The sequence below is a fragment of the Podarcis liolepis genome, assembly GCF_965112155.1.
Source record: "Podarcis liolepis genome assembly, chromosome: 3".
Taxonomy (NCBI): domain Eukaryota; kingdom Metazoa; phylum Chordata; class Lepidosauria; order Squamata; family Lacertidae; genus Podarcis; species Podarcis liolepis.
The window spans coordinates 75,588,688-75,603,565 of NC_139557.1; the positions used below are offsets into that span (position 1 = coordinate 75,588,688).

At 48.3% G+C, this 14,878-nt stretch overlaps 1 protein-coding gene and 1 long non-coding RNA gene across 5 annotated transcripts in view; one reads left to right on the plus strand and one right to left on the minus strand.

Moving 5' to 3' along the window:
- Window positions 1-5,467: 5,467 nt before the first annotated feature.
- LOC310703898 lies at window positions 5,468-10,735 on the minus strand. The gene is made up of 3 exons (XR_014524443.1): window positions 10,613-10,735; window positions 7,960-9,948; window positions 5,468-7,059 (listed from the first exon to the last, which is right to left on the minus strand). It is a non-coding gene; the product is annotated as an uncharacterized lncRNA (long non-coding RNA).
- Window positions 10,736-11,138: 403 nt separating this feature from the next.
- The window catches only part of FAM120B (family with sequence similarity 120 member B), a 40,308-nt gene continuing 36,568 nt past the window's right edge, over window positions 11,139-14,878 (plus strand). Inside the window, exon 1 of one of the 4 annotated variants that reach the window (XM_083496458.1) lies at window positions 11,139-11,219. The gene's annotated coding sequence lies outside the window, so the exon portion shown is untranslated. The other 3 variants (XM_083496456.1, XM_083496459.1, XM_083496457.1) reach the window with 3 other exon arrangements.

Genomic DNA, 14,878 nt, shown 5'->3' on the forward strand with positions numbered 1-14,878 from the left:
TCAGATGCTGCTGTGCTAACGGGGAGACTGTTTAACTTAAGTGTTTCTATAGGAGGCTGTTGTAGTTTAACTCCTGCCCACCAGTAGCTGGGCCGAACAAAGGAGGGACTCGAGGTCTAACCATTCATCCTTTCTCTGCGCTTTAATTTTCATTGATTTTGAAGACAAGGGGAGCCCTCAGGGATTCGAGCTGAAGGGGGATGACACGCCTTTAGACGCGATCAACCCCCTAGCCAGCCATCTGCTCCGAACCAAATGGCGTTTTTTCACTCCCAGTTCCTGCGTGTCTCTATACTCCCCTCTCTCACACTTCCAGTCCCGGAGGAGGATTTCTCTCTCTCTCTCTCTCTCTCTCCCACCCCCCACCCAGCAAAGGCAGCTTAAGTTAGAAGTATGTTGAATGGACTTTATCCTTCATTCCCCCCCACCCACCCCGTCGTTTTTATTTGCGGCGCTTGGGAAGACGGCAGCAGAAAAGGCCATAAATCCTTACCTTCCTCATTAAGGCCACGCCGCAACCCCTTTTTAAATACTTTTTGATTCCTCAGCAAATTTACTGTACAACGCCGAGCTCATTAGCCAGCGGAGGAGACATTAGCGGGAGACAAGGAGAATTTGTCCCTGCAAAAAAAAGGGGGGGATTATAAAGTGTGTGGGAGAGGGGGTGGGATGCGTGGGTGGGAAGCTGCGGTTCCCTGCCCTCGAAGAAGCTTCTCTGCTTTTCTTTTTCATAGGGAAACTTTCGTTTTGGCTCCGGAGGATCTCGAAAGAGATCGCGATCCGAGGGCAGGGCGCCGTGGGTCCTTGCAACTTCCGCCAGGGCAGGACCCTAAGCAGCTTGGGGGGCTCCGGTGGAAAGAAAAGGCCCAGGCCTGCTGACTGTTGGAGCAGACCAAGAGTCCCCGTCGCACCCCTCCCTCCCCCACAAATGCCTCGCCCTGTTTCCAAGACGTCGGTGCTAGAGACCACCACCTTCGCATCTTGTGGCAGTGAATCCCTCGAGCTGGCTAGATCCAGCCAGCGATTCGATAGTCAAGTGGCCAGTTCGTACATGCATGCGCGCAATTTGGTTGCCGAATGCCTGCACTGTCTGGCTCCACCGGAAGGCGCGTCACGCGAGACATTTGTCTGCGCGATGTGATGTCTGTCGTGGCTCAGTGTCACCTGCCAATCTCTCCTCGGTGCCGCTTGAGTAAAAAAGGCACGAAACGAGCCGTTCTGGATTTCCCCCCCCCCCCTCCTGACGGGGGAGAAGGGATGCAGACCGAAAGGATACCTTGTGGAACCACAACAGGTCCAGATCTCAGGGTTGCAAACTCAGGGTAAAGGCCGACGTCACCTGAGTGAGGGAGATCCTTGCCCGTTCCCCTCTCAGCATCGGGGTTCATTATAAGGCTAGTCGCTTCTCTGCAGCAGCAGCAGCAGCAGCAACAACAGTCAGGTGGCCTAGTCAGGTGAGAACCAGGGAGCAGTGGCGTAGCGTGGGGGGTGCAGGGGGGCCGGCCGCACCTGGCGCAACATCTGGGGGGGCGCGCTCGCACTCGCAGCTCTCTGCCCCCTGCTAAAATCCACGGGTTAGGGGGAGCAAATTACTTGCCTTGCCCCGGGTGCTGACAACCCACGCTACGCCACTGCCAGGGAGATGCAGGTTCAAATCCCTATTGCTCCGTGAAACTAACTGGGCGACCCTTAGCTAGCTTTTCTCTCTCAGCCTGACATCCCCCACAAAGTTGCTGTGAGGATGAGATTGAGGTGCGGAAGATATGTGTTGAAGCTCCCAGGAGGAATGGTAGGATTTAATGCAATTAATAGCGCCTCCCCTTGTTTGGTATCTTCAAATTGTGGTGCGGGGGACAAGAAAACCTCACTGAAATCAAAACACCTTACCAGAGAGAGAGAGAGTATTGGGAAGGGTCTTAGCTCAGTAGCTGAGTATATGATTCCTGCAGTGCAGGGGGTTGGACTAGATGATTCTCACGGCCCCTTCCAATACTACGATTCTGTTCTTTGCTTTGCATGCATTTGCTCTGCATGCCTGCATTTGCTTCCCTCCTACCAATCCATAGGCTATGCTAATAATATAAGTGGTGCGCGGACTGAATGGTGGAAATGCCAGGCTGCTGCGACCAGGTGCATCATAGCTGCGCTTTAGATGGGCAGGCGAGGTCTTGCACTTGGGTTCGGGTGTGGCTGGGAGCGGCGGGACGCGCCTGGTGGTGGGTGCCCGATCTGGCGGTGGAGGAAGCTCTAGATCAGCCCCCGGGACGTCGCCCCACCTCACCTGTCTCACAGGTGGGGTGGGGAGACGTCCGGGATGCCAATTCAGAGGGGTAGCCTCGTGCGTCTGTGGTAAGAAAAAGCCACCGAGAGTCCCGGGGCCCCCACACAATGCCCCATGTTAGCAGAGGTGGGCTTCCCCTGCACCTGGTTAAAAATCGGGCGCTTTTAAGTTTGGCTTAGATGTTCACGGAAGAACCGTTAGCCGCCTGGAATATCACACGAGCCTACTCCACAAATGCGGAATAACCCCCTGCCCACTTCCCCGTGGTGAATGGCCACCTCAGCGGTGCAGTCAAGGCAGGACTTCGGAGCAGAAATCTGCTGGGCACAGCAGAATGGACAGGAAGAACCCCACCCCCTCATCAGGGTTAATTTATGGTACCTATTCTGAAAAAGCAAAGCAATAGACATTCTCTAAGATGAAAACCTATAGATCCAGAGCATACAATTACATAACTGCATCATAGGGTGGCGGTGCCTTCCATAAATCAGTCCCCTTGAATTCAGGGGTGTGTATAGGATTGTAGCCCTAATAATCCGGATTGAATGAAGGTTTGAATGAAGGACAAAGGGGAACTCTTGATCAACCTAAAGTGACGTGTCACTAAAACGGATTCTGGACACCATCAGCTCTGGCGTCTTTTCACCTGCTTGATCCCGGAGCAAATGAACTTCAGGAATGCTGTGTGTGAGCAGGGGTGTGATTTGGAAGAAGAGACTCGAGCCCTCCGGAAGCTCGTACGGCGCTCGCTGTGGGTTGTTTTTGTGTGCGCGCGCAAGCACCTGCCCCAGTTGGTAAAACGGAGGGCGCACCATTTGGATGCGAAGAAAGCGCGCGCAAAGTTATGTCTGGGAAGCGAATCTCGCTCAGAGTTCAGGCTGCTATCCTATACGTATTTTGACGGGGAGGGGGCATTACATTCAGTGCGGGCCTTCCATTGGATCGAGCTGCGCAGCCACATCACTCTTATATAATTATAATGTCATTTCTTGCATCCAGACAAAACTCTTTTCCTTTTCTAACGTGGAACAGTTTTTACTCATCGCTCCACTGCCCCCTCCCTGCTCCCCCCACCTCTCCCCCTTCTGCTTAGCATGTGCAGGCCACGGAGAATTAATGTGGGAAAGGACTCCTCTCCTGCTCTCCTGAGACTTGTGCCATTGCAACCCCAGCCTTTCACACACCACAGCACAAAAATGAAGTGGGTGGAAAGCAGAGACGGCTTGTTTGGGGCTTGGGGGTGTCCAAAGAGGAGTCTGGCAGTTCCAGCCGAACTATTGCTCAAACATACATGTTGGGAACATGCCTTTCCGCCTCCTTTTTTAAAAAGAGAGGAGTCTAATTCTTCAGAAGTTTCTCCCGCAGGTCTGTCGAAAGTTGCAAAGGCATGTGCTGATTAGAATAAGAAAGGGCCAGTCGCGTGGCTCAGCTGGCACACAGAGAAGCCAGATGATAGATAAGCAGCAGCTCGGGGGCTCCCCTCCCCCTCCGCTCTTCTCCCCCCTCCTTTTCCAAATCGCAAATCATCTGCTCCGGCCCTCTCCTCGCCTCTCATTTTCATCACAAAGCTTGTGTGTTTACCTGGGATCCCAGAACCGACGGGGCATTCCTTTGTCTCTCCGATCAGATTGCTGCAGCCAGCTGCTCTTCCCAGCCCCTTCCATGGGCAAATCTGATCGTGGCCCCAACATGTGGGGTTGGACTTGATTGAAAATGAGGTGGGGGGCGGGGTGGGGGGGGAGAGAAAGGCCTCCAAGACCGCTCACTCGAGGGGAAGGGGGGCAGTTTCTACCCCTTGGTTATACCCGAGTTATTTTTTTCTTTGCCTCCCCCCCCCAACCCCCCTCGCCCTTTGGTATCTTGTACGTTTCGGCTGCTAGAGATCTGCTGGGACAAGGGAAATGTCTTTGGGGACAGTGCTCTCCTCTTGCTGTCTCTCCCCTGCCTCCCTTCTCCCTAGCCTCCCTCCTCGAACTGGAAAGGATTATTGGTTGAATATTCTTGCCAGGGGCTGAGGTCAGTCGCGTGCCGGTGTCTGCCCAGGGAACATCTGCCGGGGCCTTAGTGCAAATAAAGGCAGCCGCGATGGGCCGAGGAGATTAGAGAGAGAACGATGGAGCCCATAGCTCCCCAACGTAAGATTTCCCCGCAGGGTCGCCAAAAGAAATTGAGAGACACGTGTCTAGGATGACGTCCCCGAATTACAGCATCCACACGACCAAAGGTTTAGAGCTGATCCCCGCGGGATGCGCGCGCATCGCTTCTCCCCCCCCCCCCCCGTGGGCGGGGAGAGTCGCTCCGGGGAAGCGTGAACGGAGCCCATTGGGTCACGAAGAACTGCGCCGGGAGGGCAGGATGGGCGCCCTCCCACGCGTTAGGCAGCGGTAGAATTCTGAGCTGTACCATTTCAGATTGCAGGCGCGGGCGGGAGTGGCTTCTTCTTTTATTATTATTTCGGGATTCGCCTGAGCATCAAGTATCTCTTGAGTATCATAAGCTAACACATCAGAAAGGAGGGTTGAGTTCAGTTAGTGGAGGGGGTTTGTGGAGTCATTTTAAAAGAACAAAAAGCAGGCCATCACCTCTTGAAGTCTGACATGGGACAAGACACAACATCTGTCCTCTCAGTCCACCACTTCGTGCAAAGCGACTTTCCCACGTGCAAATCGTGGTCTGACGTTTCAGTGAGAAATAAGCATGTGTGAACACAAGCATGGATTCTAGCTAGTGGAACCCGTCCTTCAAGTTAGGCCTCAGTATTCTGAGACGAAGTAATCCTAGTGTGCGCAGAGTGCATTTTGTTCGCCACCAAGTAGTCATAAATAATCCTTCCTCTGACCTGTCACAATGAAAAGGTGGGGCTTCGAGGCAGGTGTTGTATCGCCGTATCGTTTACTCTGGATTTCTTATCATGCAGTAACCAAGATGCATATTCAATGTCACTGAATTCAGACTGGTTACCTTCCAGTTCATCCTGTCTTAACCTCCTCCCCTACTCATGGTCAAATATTCAGCCTTGGCCTCTTTCACATACTTGTCATCTTATGGAAGGGAAAAACCACAAGAGGCTGTTATTAAAGGATAAGTAATCCACAGCCAATTGTCTTGATTACCACCCCTTTGAAATACACATAAACAAAGGACATAGGAAGAAATTTATAAGCCATTTTTAAAAAAATGTTACTAAATTCAATCCTGAGTTTAATTCCTGGAAAGCAAGCGTGTACTTTCATGCAAGTCATACGAAAGGACAAAAGTTACTTTTTTTGCATTTCCCATCTTTGCAATGTGAATGTTAAACCTACAGTGGCTACATGATATACACACAAATAGGCACACACAGACACATATTATATAAATATATATAGATATAATTTTGATTGTTTTTTCAACAAGGCAACATATAATTTAAATGTTCCATCTTTTGCTTTCTGTCCTGCATTAACAATATGCGCACAAATAGTGAGAGGAACTCAAAAGCAATTTTTAGGGTGTCATGTGTGAAAATGCCTTTGGTTTGTTCGAGCAAAAATACCAAAGGAATTTTCACACTTGACACCAAAGCGCCTTTGAGCCTACCGGAAGCTACTCTCAGGCACATGTGAATATTGTTAAAGTGAGATAAAAGGCAGAAAAAAAGTTTGTCAACGAACAGACATTCTAGACCATGTTGGTTTTACATTTGCGTTACATTTTTTTAAAAGGCAGACTATTCAAGACACCTTATTGAATATGCATTACAAATTATATTCTAAGTATGGGCACGTAAAAATGTACCCACAACAAGGCCCTATCCCAAAAGTAAGTGGTTGAAACAAGGATCAATTCTCTTCCAAGATGCTTAGGATCAGGACGTAAGGTCTAAGTAAAAGTTTAAAAACCATTTTGCAAAACTCCCTCCAACAGAAACAAATAATTTTAGTCTTGTTTACCCTGAAACGGATCTGCACAAGTTTCCAAACACTTAAATCTGTCATGACGTATTTTTGCTTCCCACTAGACGTTCCTCTTTGGTGCCACATTTAAACGGTGTGAAGCTGGCTATTGTGGCTGTAGAGCAAGGCAATATTGGAACTGCCCTTTTCCACCCTGGATGCAAAACAAAACTAACCAGTTTTGCATAAGGCAAAGAGAACAGGATTAGAACAACAAAAGGACCAGCCATTCATTGCCTAGAGAGAATGGAGTGATGTCATGGGCTGTGTTAAGTGGTGACGGTGAGGTTGGGCCTGATCCTTACACCCAGCAGTACATGGTGGCTGGACGGAGAACACAGTGCCTGCTGCGTGCTTAGAACTTTTAATGGGTGGACAGAGATGGTTTCTTTGCAGTGGCCTTCGTGGCTCAGAACAGTGGGGTGGGGGATGCAATTGATGCTCTGCAAGGAAGACTGTTATCTTAACCACTGGCTTAGAAGCAAGTCCCATTATATCCAGTGGAACAGAAGAACATCAAAAGAGCCCTGCTGGAGCAGTTCAAGGGTCCAGCACTCTCTTCTCATAGTGGCCAGCCCAAGGCCTGGGGGGGGGGGAGAGAGGGGAAAAAGGAGTGGGACAGTGCTTTCCCCGCAGGTCATTACTACAACTTGCCGTAGCCAATTCCATCATTTCAACTATGTGCTTCAGCCAGATCCTCTATGCATGTTGACTCAGAAGTGTCCGTTTGTCCAACAGGACTTTCAAGGAAAGAACCAGGCTACTAAGCAGCAATTTTTTTGCCCAACATGTGCCTTTTCCCTGGAAGCAAACAAGGCACGAGCCAGTCCAGTGCCCAGGACTCTCAATCAATCAATATCCTTTATTCGACCGATAGTCAGAAATAAAACACAATAATTATAAACTATAACATCATAGGGGTACATAAATAAGGTAGGGCCACAGTACTAGACCTCTCACAGATAACCCACATCAAGGCATTCAGTTATACGTTTCCGACACTTGAGTGCCAGGAAAAGAAATTTAGCCACTGACAAAGTTGTTTTCCCAGAAGACTTATTTAGCAGATATGCTGTTTGCTTTCCTCTTTGTCGGGAACTGAGCTGGGGTAAGTATGGGGTTATAAGATACTGTCTTAAATCGTTGTAGCTGGGACAGCTCAGTAAAATGTGCTCTGTGGATTCTACCTCGCCCAATGCACAGTGGCATAATCTCTGGTCATATGGGACTCCTCCATATCTTCCCTTCAGAACCGCCAAGTCAAGAACATTCAGCCTAGCCGCAGTAAATAGTCTGCGGTATTCCACGTAGTGGATATCCGCCAGGTAGCGAGCTGGAGCAGCCTGATACAACTGCTCCCCCAGAAACAACCCAGGTTTCACACGGGCTATGTCCTCCTGTCTGGCAATATCCCTTAATCTTTGAGCGATCACCGCCTTTGCGTGGCTATACGTCATGGACTCTATATAAAGGGAGGACAACCCGCACTTCTGCACTTCCTCCACTATCTCCCCTTCCCATGGAGATTCAAAGTTATCCCTCAGAATCAAGGGGGCCAAACCCACCAGTCTGAAACAGAGCTTGAGACATAGCCATAACTTCGCTTTCAGGGCCACATGCCTAAAGGCTTGACAACCGGTTTCCAGTCTCATGATCGCACCTGCCACAGAGGGGGGGATCCTGAGTATGGCCCTGAGGAATTGGGTTTGGATAGATTCCAATTTTTCAAAATCCCTTAAGGACTCTTAATATGCTGGCTGCCTGTTTTGTTGTATCTTGAATGCATTGTAAACAGCCTTGAGAACGTCAGTCACTAGGTAAGTTTAAATATTTCAAATAAATAACTAAACAAACAATGCAGTTGGCTCCTATCCTTGATTACCTGGAAGTGAAACTCACTTGAATTCAGTGACGCTTACTTTAAAATAATGTGGGCACAAGTCCCTTAATTTGGCTCTGGGACCTGTTGTTGGTACGTAGAACACTGCAATATTCCTCCAAGCATGTGCAGAGTTCCTCTCTTTCAAAAGTAACTGCCGCTATTACCCCTGTATCTGTGTAAGAGGTTGCAGGTTGGGGCTTGAATCCTGACACCATAAAGTAATACACCCCAGACACCCCAGTAAGAATGAATGAGACAGAGGTTACATGCTCTTTTTGCCATATAAAGATTTAATATTAATATTTGCTGCTGACAAAAAACACTTCAGTGTAGTTTATGTACACTACTTTGGTACATATGTCAAAAGCAGTACATAAATCTTTTAGTAAGTAAAATGTCTAGGAATATTTTCTTAAGTAATAAAACGTCTCCATCTCATTTCCAGCTAGACATCTGCCTTGAAACGCCAATTATTAATTGCATTCCAAAGTACTGTATTTTTCAGTGTATAAGACACCCCCTATTTTGGGGGACTCCAAATTAAGAAAACACCCTTCAGCACTACCTGTGTATAAGACGAGCCCCAATTTTCAACCTAATTTTTTAGTAAAAAAAACACCTATGTCTTATACATGGAAAAATATGGTATATTTACTGTATACCACCATTCAAATTTCGTATCAGCTCTTTTAAGGCCTTGGATTTAATCGGCAGTTCAGAACACCTCAATCCTAAATAGATTTGCTTGAAAACAAGTCCCGCAGAGCCCAGTGGAACTGTTTGCAAAATAAGTGAATGCAGCATTGCAGCATTAGAAAAAGCCACGTATTTGCTGCTTATTATCTGCCGTGTCTCTTTTACAGCTCTATTCTGTTTCAAATATATTATTTCCCATTAAGCACTTCCTTCTTATCTCTCCCCACCCCCCACGCATTTTACTTAAAGCAAGTATTTTCCAGAAAGTGGTTGTGAAAGAAGAGTTTGGGGATGAGGCAGATCTCCTACTTTTGAACCGGGCTCCCCCTTTTCCCCCTGCGAGCATCTGCCTGGGGAATAACAGATGTGGGCACCTGCGGTGGCAGGCTGCATATGTTCCATCCTATTCACAGGCATTCAGACGTGGTTACAATGGTAAGCCTTTGTGTACGCAAAGTCACTAAATATATTAATCTGTGTTCCCCAGAGCACTGCTCTGTTTAATTTTTTCCACTGGCAATAACATCTGATCTAATCCTCCAATTGGCTCCCCATCGAGCCCCCTTCCCTCCCCCCCACCCCACCCCCGGAAAAAATATGTGAAGTTATTCAAGCTTCCACCTGTTGCCTATCGGATTGAAGTAGGTCATGTGATCGCCAGAGAACTTCAGAGAGGAGCTCATCATCCAGACTTATGGTGCATATATATATGTGTCCGTGAGAAAGAGGGCATATTTTAGGCCCCAAACCAGCTAATTTTTTTTTTGTAAACTTAGCATATGTGACTCACTGCTAAAGAAAAGCCACCGGTGCCCTTCTTCCTTGCAAAACACTTGCAAGGCCAGGAGGACAATGGTAAAGGAACAAAAAAAAACCCACTACCCTGGCTGCATCTTTTCTGCCTTTTGCAAATGATCATGGAAGTTCCCATGTGAGGCTTTGTTTATTAAACTCTAGTGGTTATTCGAAACACTGGTCAATAGGCCAAGCAGCAAAAAGGTAACATAAATCTCAGATGTAAGACTTCGATTTTGGGGACAATTTTGTTGCATGACTCTTTTCTCTGATCATTGCTTCTTCTGTTTTGATTTGTTTTCGGCCACAATACGTCCTTTAGTTCTATTGTAGCCAGCACAATGCCCATGGATATCAGGCTGTGAATGAAGACAGAAGCAGTTTAAACAAACCAGCCTCTTTCTTTCCTCTCTGCCCATTGTAATATGAATGGGCCTTCTGCATTCTGCTGCTAGGAAACCATCTTTTTAAAGCCCAACTCCAAGAAAGAGACACAGAGAAAAGATTCCCAATAAAAAAGAAGCCGCAGAAGCAAAAATAGGGCAGTATTGTTGTTGATGATGATGATGAAAAGAGGAGGGACATTTAAACAAATCTTTAAAAACATTTTCATTGAACATTTAAGGAGACACCTATAGTTTTTAATAGTATTGCCCCACGTCCCCTGCCTTAGCAATTAGCAGACAGAAAGAAGACATTAAAAAGTTTGCCTTTGGACAGAAAAAGAAGCAAATTAGCATGAAGCGTGATTATTTGCGAACATTAACTATAGGGCACACTTGGTATTAAGGAAAGACAACAGTAGACAATACTGCTTTTAATCAAGGATTAATCAAGGATGGAAAAATATGAAGATTTCTCTTTCATTTCAACTGGAGAGAAAACTCGCAGGGATAAATTAAGAGGAGTATGAAACATATATAGAAGATGAAAAAGATTTATGGGGCGGTATAAGTTGTAGGAGAGCATATGCAAAGACCCCTCAGTGTCAATTGCATGAAATCAACGAGAAACAATACGTACGCGGAAAGCCTCACGTGAGATGGCCTTGTGCTCTTACTGAGGCAGCAAATGATAAATAAGCGGCACTGCAAAAGGAGGAGGCTTCAAAGTTGCGCAAGTTGTGTGTATTACCAGCCTGTCCTGTGCAAGTTCTCTTTGCCATTCCCCTCCTCGTCTGCATCTACGATCCTATGATCTCTAGCTGAGATCCCTGCATTGCAGGAGGTTGGACTAGATGACCCCTAGGGACCCTTCCCTTCCAGCTCTGCCATTCATTCTACGTTTCTAAGCTCCGCCTCTATTCCACGGCGAGGGCGGCGCCGACTTCGAGGAAGAGACTCCGGCCGCGGGAGGTCACGTGGTCGACTCCCGCACTTTTTCGGTCCGGGAAGAACCATAGAGATAAGAAAAAAAGGACGCGGCAGAAATCGCGAGCGGGATGGTGTACGCGGCGCTCTCTCTCACCACGGTTTTCCCAAGCGGCGCCGGCTTTTTCGCAAAGAGATAGCTCATTAATGAAAGCGCTCCACGCAGCGCTCACTTCGGGCTGCCAGTAGACGCCGTCGAATTCCGAGCAAAGGAAGGAGAAGGGGATTGTAGTAAAACTTTGGGGCAGAGAGAGAGAGAGGTGCTTTTCCGTTCCAGTGCTTTGGCAGAATTATACTCTACTCGGGAAGGAAGGGGGGGGGGACGAGATTCTGTATTTCCCTTGGTGAAATTGCTTCCCTCGCTGCCTGTCAGAATAGAACTCGAGGTGTTTTAGGTAGGAAAAAAGGCAGCCGGCCTAGTGGTGAGAGGAGGAAGCTGGACAGGGAGGCAGCAGAGAAATTAAGAGTTGTTTTATCAACGAGAATTGAAGCATAAATCGTGATTTGGGCTCCTTCCTCTTCTCAGCTTCTGGAATAGTGCTGGGCAGGATTCCTCCATTGCAAGGGGTTGGACTAGATGACCCACAGGGTCCCTTCCAACTATACACTTCTATGATTCTATGAATGCTGATCAAATCAGTGGCCATGAGCCACGGCTGCTATTTTCCATGTCCACTGTCGGAGGAGGCTGTAGGCCTCTAAATGCTGGTTGATGAGACTCCCAAGTGGGGAGGGAAGCTCCTTGCCGCACTCAGGTCCTCTTTGGGGTCTTCCTGTGGGCATCTTATTGAGCCCTGTGAGAACAGAGGAGCCTTTGGTCTAACCCTGCAGAAATGGTCTTAAACAGTGGCAGAAGTGCCAGTTCCTGTTGCTGCAATTGCTTAGGGAGTAAGCCCCATCCACCGTAGCGGGCCTTACTTTGCTGCGGAAGGCTGCAGCCCTGTGTCTGCTCACAGCAGTCTTCTGAGTATCCATCTATTTATATATGGTGATACTTATATTCTCTGTAGGGAGTCGTGCATGCTTCTTCTTTCTCCCCCCGCCCCAATTTCATCTGCAAGGTAGTTTAGGTTGCGAGGCAGTGGCTGGTCCAAAGTCACTTGCTATGCTTCATGACTGAGGTGGGATTTGAATGCTGCTTTCCCAGGTCCTATGCCTAATTAACAGTCTAACCGCTACACCAGATCGGCTCACATGGACTGTTAAACATGCTTTTCTAGGGAACAAGCGCCATTGAACTTGGCGGATGTTCCTTGCATGTAAATGTATGCATAGGATTGGGCTGCGTGGCTGTAATCCTCCACACACTTACTCCGCTGGGAGTAAGCCCAGCCCTGTCAAGCCCTGTGGTGCTTACTTTTGGAATACACAGGAGTGGGGTGTTTGATGCTGTGCCCTGTCAGCGGATTCAAGGGATCGCCAGAAATGTGTTGGCCTAATGTGTTGGCATTACAGATCCAGAGTTGGGCTTGAACCAGGGAAAGATTTGCAATAATAATAATGATATGCTGCCCATCTGACTAGGATGTCCCCAGCCACTCTGGGCAGATCTCAACAGAATCTTAAAAACACGATAAAACATCAAACATTTAAAAACTTCCCTAGACAGGGCTGCCTTCAGATGTCTTCTAAAAGTCAGATAGTTGCTTATTTCCTTGACATCTGATGGGTGGGCGCCACTACCGAGATGGCCCTCTGCCTGGTTCCCTGTAAGCTCACATCTCGCAGTGAGGGATCTGCCAGAAGGCCCTCAGCGCTGGACCTCAGTGTCTGCTTAGGCTTGCTACACATCGGGAAAATTCCTGACACGTCCTGGTTTTCGGGTGTAAAAAGGGCGTTGGGGGCAAAATGCCAGGAAAAACCCATGTGTATGGCAAAGCAGTGGAGGTTTCCCCCAAGAAGCTCAACAATTTTGGGTTTGTTCCCAAAAAAAGCTCAACAGTTTTGGTGGGCCAAAGCTACTTAGGGCGTTACAGGTCAGCACTCACACTGTGACTTGTGCTTGGAAACGTACTGGGAGCCAGTGTAGATCCTTTAGGACTGGTGTTATATGGTCCCGGCGTCCGCTCCCAGTCTGCCACATTCTGGATTAGTTGTAGTTTCTGAGTCACCTTCAAATGTGGCCCCACAATAGTCCAGGGGTCAGCAAACTTTTCCAGCAGGGGGCCAGTCCGCTGTTCCGCAGACCTTGTGGGGGGCCGGACTATATTTTGAACAAAATAATAATGAACAAATTCCTATGCCCCACAAATAACCCAGAGATGCATTTTAAATAAAAGCACACTTTCTACTCATGTAAAAACATGCTGATTCCCAGACTGTTCGCGGGCGGATTGAGAAGGCGATTGGGCCTGATCCGGCCCCTGGGCCTTAGTTTGTCTACCCATGCAATAGTCCAAAGTGTTCGTTCCCAAGGCTGCACAAGATGCAGAAATACTACCCCCCCCCCCAAATTTGCATGGCTGGGGGCAGAGTACCTGTTGAATGCCTGGCTGTCCCGCATTTCTGAATGCCAGCATGGGGTTCCTGTCCCACCCCATATAATTTTAACCCTGGATCGCTTGTTGTTGGCTTCTCTGTTTTGGGGTCGACGTATGACCTGCACTGGAACCAAAGGGGAGCGTATAGGTTACATTACTTTGAAATCCTGCGGGCAAAACCTTTCTCAAAATTTACTTCTCTCGCCGGGATTTCTGTGAGGCGTAGATGAGGGGAACGCTCACGCCGAGGCTGAAATAAAACGCCAGCGCCCTTTTATTTCACAGCGTATATCATACCTCCCATCTCGTAAAGGGTCCAGTTATTTTAAAGCACCGAGAGCCTCACCCCTTGTGAGGCTTTGCGTTAATTTCCGACGTCTTTCCTCCCCGCATATGGCTTCTGAGAAAGGCCACCAGGAACCGGAAGTTTTGCGAGAGGCGCGTGCAGCCCGTAGCCCCTTGGCGTGCGTGTACGAAAGGAAGCCGAGGCGGCCGTGGAGGCGGGTTAGTGGCGTTGTCAGCGCGAGGGCGAGGGCGGGTGGCTTCTTTCCTTAAGGCACAACGCAGGTGGTTGCCTGTATGCGCCCAGAAAAGGGCACAGTCAGGTGGCCTGGTGAGCCTCTCAGACAAGGAATTCTGTTGTGAGGTTGTGCCACCTCCATTTAGGGGCCTGGATATTCATGGTGGGGTCTTTGGCAGTGCCAGTCCTCCTTATCTGCCAGTTTGTCATAATATAGGCTGCTTTCACAGGTAGCAGCATCAAGAGCTCATCCATAACTGCTTAATGTGGATCAGGGCCGGATTTAGGGTTGATGAGGCCCCTAAGCTACTGAAGGTAACTGGGCCCTTTATAGGTCCAGCTGTCCTTTGTCAACAACAAATTGCGGCTGTTTTTTGTGTTGAATATATGGTAATTTATGGACCTAAAAGGTATCTAAAGCCATTTGCACATGCAGAATGTAGGCACCCTATATATAGAAATGAGCAAACCAGTGATATTTTAGGGTAAGGGTACCAAATTTTTTCCAATGAATCCAGGGAACCTTTTCAACTTCCTACTAAATACAGTCATACCTTGTGTTGCGTTAGGTTCATGTTGCGTCTTTTCGGCTTGCGAATGCGGCTTCACCACGTGTGTGTGCAGAAGCGTTCTGCGCGCTTTGCACATGCACAGAAGCACTCTATCGCACTCTGCGCTTCCTCAGAAGCGCCACTCCAGTTGCGGACTTTTTGGGGTGCGAATGGCACCCCGGAACAGATTGTGCCCGCAACTGGAGGTACCACTGTAGATGAATTTTGTCAGGGGACTGATTTGTAAATCTTGGGACTGCCCCCGGGAAATGGGGATGTCTGGTAACCTTATTTTAGGGAGCGGGCTAGCAGGCAGGGCCTACTACATAGGAGCCTACACAACCCAAAACACTGTTGCTGTATGTAGG